The sequence below is a fragment of the Euprymna scolopes genome, chromosome 21 (genome assembly GCF_053919585.1).
Source record: "Euprymna scolopes isolate OS-2025 chromosome 21, ASM5391958v1, whole genome shotgun sequence".
In the NCBI taxonomy this organism is placed as follows: domain Eukaryota; kingdom Metazoa; phylum Mollusca; class Cephalopoda; order Sepiida; family Sepiolidae; genus Euprymna; species Euprymna scolopes.
Genome location: NC_136502.1, coordinates 65,738,327 through 65,754,752, shown reverse-complemented (window position 1 = coordinate 65,754,752; position 16,426 = coordinate 65,738,327). Strand labels below are relative to the sequence as shown.

Below are 16,426 nucleotides of genomic sequence, written 5' to 3'. Positions count from 1 at the left end.
CTGCTAGTGCATATACACGTACCTTATCCAATCCTGAGCTATGCCGGGTATTTTGCAAGTACAGATATGAAGCTGCACTCAAGGGAGGCCACTTGCATATTATAACAATGATTGTATATTAATATAATGGAATTCGACAATGAAGCTACATCCAAGGGAGGTCACTTGCATAGTATAACAATGATTGTATATTAATCTAATGGAATCTGATAATAAAGCTACATCCAAGGGAGGTCACTTGCATATTGTAACATATATACTGCGCAAGCACCTTCTAAATTTTTCACATCGGACATATACTGCACAAGCACCTTCTAAATTTTTCAAATTGGACCTATACTGCACAAGCACCGTCTAAATTTTTGAAATCAGACCTATACTTCACAAGCACCTTCAAAATTGTCAAATGGGACCTATACTGCACAAGCACCTTCAAAATTGTCAAATCGGCCTATAATCCACAAGCACCTTCAAAATTGTCAAATCGGCCCTATAAGGCACAAGCACCATCAAATATTTTCAAATCGGACCTATACTGCACAAGCATTTTCAAAATTGTTGAATCGGACCTATACTTCACCTATATCATACAATCCCAGGCGACACTAGGTATTCTGCTAGTACACATCCACCTATGTCATACAATCCCGGGCGACGCCGGTTGTTCTGCTAGTGCATATACACCTACTTCATACAATCCTGGGCTATGCCGGGTATTTTGCTAGTACAGATATGAAGCTACACTCAAGGGAGGTCACTTGCATATGATAACAATGATTGCATATTAATATAATGGAATTCGACAATGAAGCTACATCCAATGGAGGTCACTTGCATATTGTAACATATATACTGCGCAAGCACCTTCAAAATTTTTCAAATTTGACCTATACTGCACAAGCACCATCTAAATTTTTCAAATCGGACCTATACTGCACAAGCACCTTCAAAATTGTCAAATGGGACCGATAATCCACAAGCACCTTCAAAATTGTCAAATCGGACCTATATTGCACAAGCACCTTCAAAATTGTCGGATCTGACCTATACTTCACCTATATCATACAATCCCAGGCGACACTTGGTATTCTGCTAGTACACATCCACCTATGTCATACAATCCCGGGCGACGCCGGTTGTTCTGCTCGTGCATATAAACCTACTTTGCCCAATCCTGGGCTATGCCAAGTATTTTCCTAGTACAGATACCAACCTATGTAATCCATCCCGGGTGACGCTGGGCATTTGGCTAGTACATATATCAACCAATTTTTTCCAATCCATGGCGTCGCCGAGTGTTCTTCCAATCCCAGGCCATGCAGAGTAATCAGCTAGTATATATGTCATGCTCGTGCTATTTCATACTATTACGGGCGACGCTGGGTAATTTCCTCCTACATATGCACCAATTCTGTCCAATACGCATCTTTTTTTTTTTACTTGGTCTGTTGGCTAAGATCAAAGTGTAGTATCTGTTCTCAGAAATAAAGCGGTTTCATCTTTCGCCCCCTCCTCCCACTAACTCATAATATGCCTCTCACCTCCCTCAAAAATATATGATACGCATTTTTTTTTTTTTACTTGGTCTTTTTTTTTTTTATAAAATTCACTTTTTATGGAAATATGTATGTACTTTTGCGGAAAATAAAATATATAAATAAGATCAAAGTGTATATATATATTATTCCTTAATTGGAATGTTTTTTATTTAGAGATGAGCATTTTTATGTTAATTTTATTTTTATTTCGGACTACTAGTCTCATCTTTATTAGTTGTTGTTTGTTTTGTTTTTATTAGTTCACAACGTTTCGGCCAACTTCCTCTGGCCTTCAAAGCGTGCCAGAGGTAATTGGTCAAAAATGTGGTGAGACGACGACAACTACGGATGGCAGTGATGGCTGAGAATGCAGTTAGGAGATTCGAAGTTCCTATCCGTCGCGGTTACCACCTGACGAAGGCCAGAGGAAGTTGGCCGAAACGTTGTGAACTAATAAAAACAAAACAAACAACAACTAATAAAGATGAGACTAGTAGTCCGAAATAAAAATAAAATTAACATAAAAATGCTCATCTCTAAATAAAAAACATTCCAATTAAGGAATAATATATATATATACCAATCGGTACGGACCCGACTATGGAAGATCAGATAATGAATAAATGTGGATTTATAAGATCAAAGAATCCAACCTTGATCGCCCTTCGGGGCCCGTGGCGCAGTTGATAGAGACGTTGAATCTCTACGGTTCCAGATGAACATTGTCTGAAGATAGCGGTTTCAATCCCACCCAAAGCGTGCCAGAGGTAATTGGTCAAAAATGTGGTGAGACGACGACAACTACGGATGGCAGTGATGGCTGAGAATGCAGTTAGGAGATTCGAAGTTCCTATCCGTCGCGGTTACCACCTGACGAAGGCCAGAGGAAGTTGGCCGAAACGTTGTGAACTAATAAAAACAAAACAAACAACAACTAATAAAGATGAGACTAGTAGTCCGAAATAAAAATAAAATTAACATAAAAATGCTCATCTCTAAATAAAAAACATTCCAATTAAGGAATAATATATATATATACCAATCGGTACGGACCCGACTATGGAAGATCAGATAATGAATAAATGTGGATTTATAAGATCAAAGAATCCAACCTTGATCGCCCTTCGGGGCCCGTGGCGCAGTTGATAGAGACGTTGAATCTCTACGGTTCCAGATGAACATTGTCTGAAGATAGCGGTTTCAATCCCACCCAAAGCGTGCCAGAGGTAATTGGTCAAAAATGTGGTGAGACGACGACAACTACGGATGGCAGTGATGGCTGAGAATGCAGTTAGGAGATTCGAAGTTCCTATCCGTCGCGGTTACCACCTGACGAAGGCCAGAGGAAGTTGGCCGAAACGTTGTGAACTAATAAAAACAAAACAAACAACAACTAATAAAGATGAGACTAGTAGTCCGAAATAAAAATAAAATTAACATAAAAATGCTCATCTCTAAATAAAAAACATTCCAATTAAGGAATAATATATATATATACCAATCGGTACGGACCCGACTATGGAAGATCAGATAATGAATAAATGTGGATTTATAAGATCAAAGAATCCAACCTTGATCGCCCTTCGGGGCCCGTGGCGCAGTTGATAGAGACGTTGAATCTCTACGGTTCCAGATGAACATTGTCTGAAGATAGCGGTTTCAATCCCACCCAAAGCGTGCCAGAGGTAATTGGTCAAAAATGTGGTGAGACGACGACAACTACGGATGGCAGTGATGGCTGAGAATGCAGTTAGGAGATTCGAAGTTCCTATCCGTCGCGGTTACCACCTGACGAAGGCCAGAGGAAGTTGGCCGAAACGTTGTGAACTAATAAAAACAAAACAAACAACAACTAATAAAGATGAGACTAGTAGTCCGAAATAAAAATAAAATTAACATAAAAATGCTCATCTCTAAATAAAAAACATTCCAATTAAGGAATAATATATATATATACCAATCGGTACGGACCCGACTATGGAAGATCAGATAATGAATAAATGTGGATTTATAAGATCAAAGAATCCAACCTTGATCGCCCTTCGGGGCCCGTGGCGCAGTTGATAGAGACGTTGAATCTCTACGGTTCCAGATGAACATTGTCTGAAGATAGCGGTTTCAATCCCACCCAAAGCGTGCCAGAGGTAATTGGTCAAAAATGTGGTGAGACGACGACAACTACGGATGGCAGTGATGGCTGAGAATGCAGTTAGGAGATTCGAAGTTCCTATCCGTCGCGGTTACCACCTGACGAAGGCCAGAGGAAGTTGGCCGAAACGTTGTGAACTAATAAAAACAAAACAAACAACAACTAATAAAGATGAGACTAGTAGTCCGAAATAAAAATAAAATTAAGATCAAAGTGTAGTATCTGTTCTTTGAATTAAAGCGGGTTTCACCTAATCCATTAACTCTCATTTCGTATTATATTAAAATAGGTTGTAGTCGCTGATTAACTCATCCTCCCCCTCAATAGAATTAGGTCGTAGTATTACTAATATAAAAAAGAAAATTACCGTTTTTGTTGGTTTCCAAGCGGCCTCTTCCCCCCCTCCAGTTTAACAGAGGTAGGAGGTCACGTGGTAATAATACAAAAAAGAAAATGGCTGTTTATTTTTTAGCTTAAATATAACAATCGTTTTTTTTTTTTTATCGGTGAATATTTTTAAGTTGAATTTTTTTTTTATCCCTTATCATTTTTTCTTGACATTTTTCGTTATACTCTCGTATAATTACTATTTTTAACCAGTTAATCACGTTGGAAACATTTTCATAACGTGTAAGATTATATATACTGACATTGAATTATTCTCGCAAATTTATCGATAAGAATTGTTTATTTACAGACATCGCTATTACTGATTGGTGACGTCACGTCACGTGACATGACTAAGCATTTTTCTAATTACGTATAAATATCATTAGATCAATCCATTATTACTACTTAAATACACTGGAAAAACGAAAAAAATGTCACTTTTGGGGGATGGGGGGGTCCTGCAGAAAATCGATCAGCTGACCCACTTCTGATGGTCCTTTTGGGCTAATTTTTCGATATTTGTCATCCGAAGGATAGGGCTTTCATATAATACAAAGTTTGTTAATGTTTGTTGTGTCTGTCAAAAGTTTTTAGCAGACATCCAAACATACACACACACACAATTTGCCTTTTATATATTAGACTAGCAGGGCTACCCGGCGTTGCTCGGGACCGTATAAACAATGAAAAAACAAAAGCAGATATTGAATATATGTTTTATTCTTAGGGGAGAGGAATCTTTCATCTCTATGTATTATTTGTTTTATCTACCCTAGGACTGGTATTGTTCATGTTTTTTCCCTAGCATAGGTAATTTACAGCATGTATATGAAATTGTTTTACCTTAGGGAGAAAAGAACAGGTAATATACAACATAATGTGTCTATATTACATCCCTGGCAACGCCTACAAACCAGCTAGAACATGTATTTCAGTCAATCTATATTACATCCTGGGCTATGCCAGGAAACCAGCTAATCTCTATTTAGTGGCTTGACCACCAAAATACCTCCCTAAGTGTGTCCTTTCTTTTGAACTTATTAGATATAGGTATCTAGAAATGTGTGTGAAATTTTGTTGAATGCATTGTTCACTATGATTTTCTTATTGTTCTACACAATATCAACTGTAGCGAAATGAAACAGTAAACTTAGTGTAGTGTTAGAATAAAGAGCAAAGGAAAAAATTAGAATCATATTCTGTAATTACAAATCTAAATTTGCTAGCGTGTACCAGTATTTGCCAGGTTGTGGAAATTTGGAATTTATAACATATGTAGTGGCCTTTTCCTAGATACCTATTGCTAAAAATTATACTTTCATTTTGTTAAAAAAATCTCTCTTCGGATGCCCTGCATCATCCAAAATAAAAACAAATATTTTTATAATTGTTTCAGTACATTGCTACACAATGTGAAATTTTTTGACGTTTGTAAAAAAAAAATCATGAATGTGCTTATATTCCAAAAAAGAAAATATCAGTGCACAGTATTGAAAGTGTTTGAGATTCAAAAGTCTGTAACATTTCTACTAACTTCATAAGATGTCATGTGAGAAACTGAATTGAATATCAAGACATTATCTGAAGCATTTTTATTTTGGTGTAACATATGTGTTTACAGTGAACCTTAACTTTTAATAAACAGATTGGTATGCAATGACATAAGCTAAGAATCTTAGACAAAATATATATAAATTGGAAAAATGTGTGAACAAATGAAAAAAAAAAGTGATCCGCTCCACTTGATGACATCAAGCACAGTAATATTTTAGTGAAGAAAATATGAAATTGATGTTCAGTGATTAGTTTGGATGAATGAGAAAATGTAATTGTTTGATGGATAAAAAATAACTCATTTGCTGTATTTGATATTAAGCAGCAAAATATAGTGATTTGAATATTAAGGAAAACATCAAATCAGATTATGTAAAAAAAAAAAGATGAAATTAGAAAATATATATTTTATGTTTATGAGTTTTGCCAATCAAAATTTTGTGGCAGAAATTGGGTGATTACCATGCAATTTTATTTTGGTAAAATTCTTAAATCATTTGAATGTTTATTATAATTTCTAATTTACTAATTAGAAATTATAATAAACATTCAAATGTTATCATCAAATGTTATCATCAAAATCCGCCCCAAAGAGTGTCCTTTCTTTTATTAGGTATCAGAATAGGTATCCAGATTTCTACTTCTATACAAATGTGATATTTCAGATCTGTAGATAAAAAATTTGTTGAATATATAGGTTGAGAATTGTTCTCTCTCATTCTCTCTCTCACACACACACATTCTCACTTTTATAGATATAATAGATAGATTATGCTAGATATATTTCCAGATGTCTGAATAGTCTATATACAAATTTTCAAATCTGCAGATAAAAAATTTGTTGAGTATATAGGTTGAGAATTGTTCTCTCTCTCTCTCACACACACACACACACACTTTCACTTTTATAGATATAATAGATAGATTATGCTAGATATATTTCCATATGTCTGAATACCCTATATACAAATTTTCACATCTGTAGATAAAAAATTGTTCAATATATAGGGTGAGAATTGTTCTCTCTCTCTCACACACACACATTCTCACTTTTATAGATATAAGAGATAGATTATGCTAGATATATTTCCATGTCTGAATACCCTATATAAAAATTTTCAAATCTGTAGATAAAAATTCTTTTTAAATATATAGGTTGAGAATTGATCTTACTCTCTCTCTCTCTCTCTCACACAGACACATTCTCACTTTTATAGACTTAATAGATAGATTATGCTAGATATATTTCCATATGTCTGAATACCATATATACAAATTTTAAAATCTATAGATGAAAAATTTGGTGAATATATAGGTTGAGAATTGTTCTCTCGCTCTGTCTCTCTCTCTTGCTACCTCACACACACACACACACACACACACGCAAACATTCTCACTTTTATAGATATAAGAGATAGATTATGCTAGATATATTTCCATATGTCTGAATACCCTATATACACATTTTTAAGTGTGTAGATAAAAAATTTGTTGAGTATATAGGTTGAGAATTGTTCTCTCTCTCTCTCTCACACACACACACACATTTTCACTTTTGTAGATATAATAGATTATGCTAGATATATTTCTATATGTCTGAATATGCTACATACAAATTTTCAAATCTGTAGATAAAAATTTGTTGAGTATGTAGGTTGAGAATTGTTCTCTCTCTCTCTCTCTCTCTCTCTCTCTCTCTCCTCTCACACATTCTCACTTTTATAGATATAAGAGATAGATTATGCTAGATATATTTCCATGTCTGAATACCCTATATACACATTTTTAAGTGTGTAGATAAAAAATTTGCTGAGTATATAGGTTGAGAATTGTTCTCTCTCTCTCACACACACACATTTTCACTTTTGTAGATATAATAGATAGATTATGCTAGATATATTTCTATATGTCTGAATACGCTACATACAAATTTTCAAATCCGTAGATAAAAATTTGTTGAGTATGTAGGTTGAGAATTGTTCTCTCTCTCTCTCTCTCTCTCTCTCCTCTCACACATTCTCACTTTTATAGATATAAGAGATAGATTATGCTAGATATATTTCCATGTCTGAATACCCTATATACACATTTTTAAGTGTGTAGATAAAAAATTTGCTGAGTATATAGGTTGAGAATTGTTCTCTCTCTCTCACACACACACATTTTCACTTTTGTAGATATAATAGATAGATTATGCTAGATATATTTCTATATGTCTGAATACGCTACATACAAATTTTCAAATCTGTAGATAAAAATTTGTTGAGTATGTAGGTTGAGAATTGTTCTCTCTCTCTCTCTCTCTCTCTCTTTCCTCTTACACATTCTCACTTTTATAGATATAATAGATAGATTATGCTAGATATATTTCCATGTCTGAATACCATATATACAAATTTTAAAATCTGTAGATAAAAAATTTGTTGAATATATAGGTTGAGAATTGTTCTTACTCTCTCTCTCTCTCTCTCTCTCTTACACACAGACACATTCTCACTTTTATAGACATAATAGATAGATTATGCTAGATATATTTCCATATGTCTGAATACTCTATATACAAATTTTAAAATCTATAGAGTAAAAATTTGTTGAATATATAGGTTGAGAATTGTTCTCTCGCTCTGTCTCTCTCTCTCTTGCTACCTCACACACACACACACGCAAACATTCTCACTTTTATAGATATAAGAGATAGATTATGCTATATATATTTCCATATGTTTGAATACCCTATATAAACATTTTCAAGTGTGTAGATAAAAATTTGTTGAGTATATAGGTTAAGAATTGTTCTCTCTCTCTCTCTCACACACACACACACACACATTTTCACTTTTGTAGATATAATAGATAGATTATGCTAGATATATTTCCAGATGTCTGAATACCCTTTATAACAAATTTAAAATCTGTAGATAAAAAATTTGTTGAATATATAGGTTAAGAATTGTTCTCTCTCTCTCGCTACCTCACAGACGCACACATACACACAATCTGACTTTTATAGATATAATAGATAGATTATGCTAGATATATTCCATATATCTGAATACCCTATTTACAAATTTTCTAATCTGTAGACAAAAAATTTGTTGAATATTTTCAATCCTTATCCTCGAGTGGCGTCTGGGCCTTGATAAGTGGTAATGCGTATGTAACAAAATATAAATATATATATAACAAATTTCCCGAATTTCCATTACTAACGATTACTGTATTGTCCAATTGACTACTGCACTTTTCAACTCTTATCCTCGAGTGGCCTCTGGGCCTTTATAAGTGGTAATATCCTCAAGTGGCCTCTGGGCCTTGATAAGTGGTAATGCCTAAGTAACAAAAAAATAGTTATATAAAAAATTTCCCGAATTTCCATTACTAACGATTACTACTGTGCACTTTTCAATCCTTATCCTCGAGGGGCCTTTGGGCCTTGATAAATGGTAATGCGTATTTAACAAAATATACATATATATAACAAATTTACTGAATTTCCATTACTAACGATTACTATATTTTCCAATTGACTACTGCACTTTTAAACGCTTATCCTCGAGTGGCCTCTGGGCCTTGATAAGTGGTAATACCATCGAGTGGCCTCTGGGCCTTGATAAGTGGTAATGCCTAAGTAACAAAAAAATGGGTATATTACAAATGTCCCGCATTTCCATTACAACCGATTACTACTGTGCACTTTTCAATCCTTATCCTCGAGTGGCCTGTGGGCTTTGATAAGTGGTAATGCGTATTTAACAAAATATTAATATAAATATAACAAATTTACTGAATTTCCATTACTAACGATTACTATATTGTGTCCAATTGACTACTGCACTTTTCAACCCTTATCCTCTAGTGGCCTCTGGGCCTTGATAAGTGGTAATGCCTATATTACAAAATATAAATATATATATAAAAAATTTCCCGACTTTCCATTACTAACGATTACTATATTGTCAAATTGACTAATGCACTTTTCAACTCTTATCCTCGAGTGGCCTCTGGGCCTTGATAAGTGGTAATATATATTTTTTGCAAAATATATATATATATATATATATATATATATATATATATATATATATAACAAAATAGGTTGGAGTCGCTGAATAACTCATCCTCCCGTTAAAGCGGTTCCATACTCTTTCCCGAATTTGACTACTGTGCACTTTTCAACTCTCATCCTCGAGTGGCCTATGGGCCTTGATAAGTGGGATTACATATTTTATACAAAATATATATATATATATATATATAACAAAATAGGTTGGAGTCGCTGAATAACTCATCCTCCCATTAAAGCGGTTCCATCCTCTTCCCCGAATTTGATTACTGTGCACTTTTAAACTCTCATCCTCGAGTGGCCTATGGGTCTTGATAAGTGGTAATATATATTTTTTAATAAATATATATATATATATATATATAACAAAATAGGTTGGAGTCGCTGAATAAGTCATCCTCCCGTTAAAGCGGTTCCATCCTCTTTCCCGAATTTGACTACTGTGCACTTTTCAACTCTCATCCTCGAGTGGCCTATGGGCCTTGATAAGTTGTAATATATATATTTTTCAAAAAATATACATATATATATATAACAAAATAGGTTGGAGTCGCTGAATAACTCATCCTCCCGTTAAAGCGGTTCCATCCTCTTTCCCGAATTTGACTACTGTGCACTTTTCAACGTTCATCCTCGAGTAGCCTATGGGCCTTTATAAGTGGTAATATATATTTTTTAATAAATATAGATATAAATATATATATAACAAAATAGGTTGGAGTCACTGAATAAATCATCCTCCCATTAAAGCGGTTCCATACTCTTTCCCGAATTTGACTACTGTGCACTTTTAAACTCTCATCCTCGAGTGTCCTATGGGCCTTGATAAGTGGTAATATATAGTTTGTACAATATATATATATATATATATAACAAAAAAGGTTGGAGTCGCTGAATAACTCATCCTCCTGTTAAAGCGGTTCCATCCTCTTTCCCGAATTTGACTACTGTGCACTTTTCAACTCTCATCCTCGAGTGGCCTATGGGCCTTGATAAGTGGTAATATATTTTTTATGCAAAATATATATATATATATATATATATATATATATATACATAACAAAATAGGTTGGAGTCGCTGAATAACTCATCCTCCCGTTAAAGCGGTTCCATACTCTTTCCCGAATTTGACTACTGTGCACTTTTCAACTCTCATCCTCGAGTGGCCTATGAGCCTTGATAAGTGGTAAAATATAGTTTGTACAAAAAATATATATATATATAACAAAATAGGTTGGAGTGGCTGAATAACTCATCCTCCCGTTAAAGCGGTTCCATCCTCTTTCCCGAATTTGACTACTGTGCACTTTTAAACTCTCATCCTCGAGTGTCCTATGGGCCTTGATAAGTGGTAATATATATTTTTTTCAAAATATATACATATATATATATAACAAAATAGGTTGGAGTCGCTGAATAACTCATCCTCCCGTTAAAGCGGTTCCATCCTCTTTCCCGAATTTGACTCATCCTCGAGTGGCCTATGGGCCTTGATAAGTAGTAATATATATTTTTTAATAAATATATACACTAAGTAAATATAAAGTGTGCATCTTTTTTTAATAGGAGGTAATGCTTGGGAAACTGTGCACTCGGCTTCTTCCCCCCTTCCCCCCACAAAAGCGGTTCTAATCTCGTCCCCCACACCCCACTAAGTAAATATAAAGTGTGCTTCCTCTTTTAATAGGAGATAATGCTTGGGAAACTGTGCACTTGGCTTCTTCCCACCCCTTCCCCCCACGAAAGCGGTTCTAATCTCGTCCCCCCACGGCTTCTTCCCCCCTTTCCCCCCACAAAAGCGGTTCTAATCTCGTCCCCCCCCACCCCACTAAGTAAATATAAAGTGTGCTTCCTCTTTTAATAGGAGATAATGCTTGGGAAACTGTGCACTTGGCTTCTTCCCCCCCTTCCCCCCACAAAAGCGGTTCTAATCTCGTCCCCCCCACGGCTTCTTCCCCCCCCCTTCCCCCCACAAAAGCGGTTCTAATCTCGCCCCCCCCCACCCCACTAAGTAAATATAAAGTGTGCTACCTCTTTTAATAGGAGGTAATGCTTGGGAAACTGTGCAGTTGGCTTATTCCCCCCCCCCTTCCCCCCACAAAAGCGGTTCTAATCTCTTTCCTCCCCCCCACATCACTATATAAATATAAAGTGTGCATCTTTTTTTTTAATAGGAGATAATGCTTGGGAAACTGTGCACTGTTTTTGTTGGTTTTCAAGCTGCCTCTTCCCCCCCCCCAGTTTAACAGTGGTAGGAAGTCAAGAGAAAGAGGATGAGAGAGAGAGAAGAGTAAGTGGGTGAGAGAGAGAGAGAGAGAAAAGAGAAAGAGGGTGTTGGTTTTGAAGCTGCCTCTTCCCTCCCCCCACAGTTTAACAGTGGTAGGAGGTCAAGAGAAAGAGGGTGAGAGAGAGAGAGAAGAGTAAGTGGGTGAGAGAGAGAGAGGGAAAAGAGAAAGAGGGTGTTGGTTTTGAAGCTGCCTCTTCCCCCCCCCACAGTTTAACAGTGGTAGGAGGTCAAGAGAAAGAGGGTGAGAGAGAGAGAGAAGAGTAAGTGGGTGAGAGAAAGAGAGAGAAAAGAGAAAGACGGTGTTGGTTTTGAAGCGGCCTCTTCTCCTCCCCCCTTCCAGTTTAAGAGGTATGAGGTCACATGGTAATATAGAAAATGGCTACTTATTTTCTAGCATAAATATAACGATCGTTTTTTTTATCGACGAATATTTTTAAAGCTGAATTTTTTTATTCCTGTACATTTTTTCCTGACATTTTTCGTTAAAACTCTTGTATAAATACTATTTTTAACCAGTTAATCACGATGGAAACATTTTCATGAAGTTTAATAATATATATAACGAAGGAGAAGAGAAATTGCAAAGCTATCGGTAAAAAAGTTGTTATTTACAATTGGTCGCCATTACTGGATGTTGACGTCACGTCACGTGACATGACTAAGCGTTTTTCTTATACGTATAAATAACATTGGATCATTCCAGAATTACGTAATAAAAACCATTAAAATGACAGGTTTTTTGGGGCCCCCCTTGAAGATAACTGATACGTTGACCCACTTCTAGTGGTCCGTTTGACGTGAAATTTCGATATTTGTCATCCGGGTGATCAAGGTTCAATCTGATACCAAATTTGTCAACTTTGGTTGTGTCTGTCAAAAGTTTGAGCGTTACATACAAACATACACACACACAGACGTTTGGGATTTATATATATAGACTAGCAGGGCTACCCGGCGTTGCTCGGGACCGTATAAACAATGAAAAAACAAAAGCAGATATTGAACATATGTTTTATTCTTAGGGGAGAGGAATCTTTCAGGGTGAGAGAGAGAGAGAAGATAAAGAGTGTGAGAGAGAGGCAGAAGAGAAAGTTGTTCCATCCTCTTTCCCAAATTTAGATACTGTGCACGTTTGAACTCTCATCGTCGAGTTGATCCTCTAGTTGCCTATTGGCCTTGATAAGTGCTAATATAGAGAGAAGAGAAACAGGGTGACAGAGAGAGAGAAGATAAAGAGTGTGAGAGAGAGGCAGTAGAGAAAGTTGTTCCATCCTCTTTCCCAAATTTGAATACTGTGCACGTTTGAACTCTCATCGTCGAGTTGATCCTCAAGTTGCATATTGGCCTTGATAATTGCTAATATAGACAGAAGAGAAACAGGGTGAGAGAGAGAGAGAGAGAAGATAAATAGTGTGAGAGAGAGGCAGTAGAGAAAGTTGTTCCATCCTCTTTCCCAAATTTGAATACTGTACACGTTTGAACTCTCATCGTCGAGTTGATGCTCGAGTTGCCTATTGGCCTTGTTAAGTGCTAATATAGAGAGAAGAGAAACAGGGTGAGAGAGAGAGAAGATAAAGAGTGTGAGAGAGAGGCAGAAGAGAAAGTTGTTCCATCCGCTTTCCCAAATTTGAATACTGTGCACGTGTGAACTCTCATCGTCGAGTTGATGCTCGAGTTGCCTATTGGCCTTGATAAGTGCTAATATAGAGAGAAGAGAAACAGGGTGAGAGAGAGAAAGAAGATAAAGAGTGTGAGAGAGAGGCAGAAGAGAAAGTTGTTCCATCCTCTTTCCCAAATTTGAATACTGTGCACGTTTGAACTCTCATGGTCGAGTTGATGCTCGAGTTTCCTATTGGCCTTGATAAGTGCTAATATAGAGAGAAGAGAAACAGGGTGAGAGAGAGAGAGAGAAGATAAAGAGTGTGAGAGAGAGGCACAAGAGAAAGTTGTTCCATCCTCTTTCCCAAATTTGAATACTGTGCACGTTTGAACTCTCATGGTCGAGTTGATGCTCGAGTTGCCTATTGGCCTTGATAAGTGCTAATATAGAGAGAAGAGAAACAGGGTGAGAGAGAGAGAAGATAAAGAGTGTGAGAGAGAGGCAGAAGAGAAAGTTGTTCCATCCTCTTTCCCAAATTTGAATACAGTGCACGTGTGAACTCTCATCGTCGAGTTGATGCTCGAGTTGCCTATTGGCCTTGATAAGTGCTAATATAGAGAGAAGAGAAACAGGGTGAGAGAGAGAGAGAAGATAAAGAGTGTGAGAGAGAGGCAGAAGAGAAAGTTGTTCCATCCTCTTTCCCAAATTTGAATACTGTGCACGTTTGAACTCTCATCGTCGAGTTGATGCTCGAGTTGCCTATTGGCCTTGATAAGTGCTAATATAGAGAGAAGAGAAACAGGGTGACAGAGAGAGAGAGAAGATAAAGAGTGTGAGAGAGAGGCAGAAGAGAAAGTTGTTCCATCCTCTTTCCCAAATTTGAATACTGTGCACGTTTGAACTCTCATCGTCGAGTTGATGCTCGAGTTGCCTATTGGCCTTGATAAGTGCTAATATAGAGAGAAGAGAAACAGGGTGAGAGAGAGAGAGAGAAGATAAAGAGTGTGAGAGAGAGGCAGAAGAGAAAGTTGTTCCATACTCTTTCCCAAATTTGAATACTGTGCACGTTTGAACTCTCATGGTCGAGTTGATGCTCGAGTTGCCTATTGGCCTTGATAAGTGCTAATATAGAGAGAAGAGAAACAGGGTGAGAGAGAGAGAGAGAGAGAGAAGATAAATAATGTGAGAGAGAGGCAGAAGAGAAAGTTGTTCCATCCTCTTTCCCAAATTTGAATACTGTGCACGTTTGAACTCTCATCGTCGAGTTGATGCTCGAGTTGCCTATTGGCCTTGATAAGTGCTAATATAGAGAGAAGAGAAACAGGGTGAGAGAGAGAAGATAAAGAGTGTGAGAGAGAGGCAGAAGAGAAAGTTGTTCCATCCTCTTTCCCAAATTTGAATACTGTGCACGTGTGAACTCTCATCGTCGAGTTGATGCTCGAGTTGCCTATTGGCCTTGATAAGTGCTAATATAGAGAGAAGAGAAACAGGGTGAGAGAGAGAGAGAAGATAAAGAGTGTTAGAGAGAGGCAGAAGAGAAAGTTGTTCCATCCTCTTTCCCAAATTTGAATACTGTGCACGTTTGAACTCTCATGGTCGAGTTGATGCTCGAGTTGCCTATTGGCCTTGATAAGTGCTAATATAGAGAGAAGAGAAACAGGGTGAGAGAGAGGCAGAAGAGAAAGTTGTTCCATCCTCTTTCCCAAATTTGAATACTGTGCACGTTTGAACTCTCATCGTCGAGTTGATGCTCGAGTTGCCTATTGGCCTTGATAAGTGCTAATATAGACAGAAGAGAAACAGGGTGAGAGAGAGAGAAGATAAAGAGTGTGAGAGAGAGGCAGAAGAGAAAGTTGTTACATCCTCTTTCCCAAATTTGAATACTGTGCACGTTTGAACTCTCATCGTCGAGTTGATCCTCTAGTTGCCTATTGGCCTTGATAAGTGCTAATATAGAGAGAAGAGAAACAGGGTGACAGAGAGAGAGAAGATAAAGAGTGTGAGAGAGAGGCAGTAGAGAAAGTTGTTCCATCCTCTTTCCCAAATTTGAATACTGTGCACGTTTGAACTCTCATCGTCGAGTTGATCCTCAAGTTGCATATTGGCCTTGATAATTGCTAATATAGACAGAAGAGAAACAGGGTGAGAGAGAGAGAGAGAGAAGATAAATAGTGTGAGAGAGAGGCAGTAGAGAAAGTTGTTCCATCCTCTTTCCCAAATTTGAATACTGTACACGTTTGAACTCTCATCGTCGAGTTGATGCTCGAGTTGCCTATTGGCCTTGTTAAGTGCTAATATAGAGAGAAGAGAAACAGGGTGAGAGAGAGAGAAGATAAAGAGTGTGAGAGAGAGGCAGAAGAGAAAGTTGTTCCATCCGCTTTCCCAAATTTGAATACTGTGCACGTGTGAACTCTCATCGTCGAGTTGATGCTCGAGTTGCCTATTGGCCTTGATAAGTGCTTATATAGAGAGAAGAGAAACAGGGTGAGAGAGAGAAAGAAGATAAAGAGTGTGAGAGAGAGGCAGAAGAGAAAGTTGTTCCATCCTCTTTCCCAAATTTGAATACTGTGCACGTTTGAACTCTCATGGTCGAGTTGATGCTCGAGTTGCCTATTGGCCTTGATAAGTGCTAATATAGAGAGAAGAGAAACAGGGTGAGAGAGAGAGAGAGAAGATAAAGAGTGTGAGAGAGAGGCACAAGAGAAAGTTGTTCCATCCTCTTTCCCAAATTTGAATACTGTGCACGTTTGAACTCTCATGGTCGAGTTGATGCTCGAGTTGCCTATTGGCCTTGATAAGTGCTAATATAGAGAGAAGAGAAACAGGGTGAGAGAGAGAGAAGATA

The 16,426-nt window shown here is 37.0% G+C and overlaps 1 protein-coding gene and 1 long non-coding RNA gene across 4 annotated transcripts in view; one reads left to right on the top strand and one right to left on the bottom strand.

Moving 5' to 3' along the window:
* The window catches only part of LOC145242429 (tryptophan--tRNA ligase, cytoplasmic-like), a 276,721-nt gene that overhangs the window by 76,909 nt on the left and 183,386 nt on the right, over positions 1-16,426 (bottom strand). The gene's annotated exons all lie outside the window — the stretch shown is intronic.
* Positions 1,423-4,353, top strand: LOC145242425 (uncharacterized). Its single transcript, XR_013862729.1, has 2 exons — positions 1,423-1,670; positions 3,902-4,353. It is a non-coding gene; the product is annotated as an uncharacterized LOC145242425 (long non-coding RNA).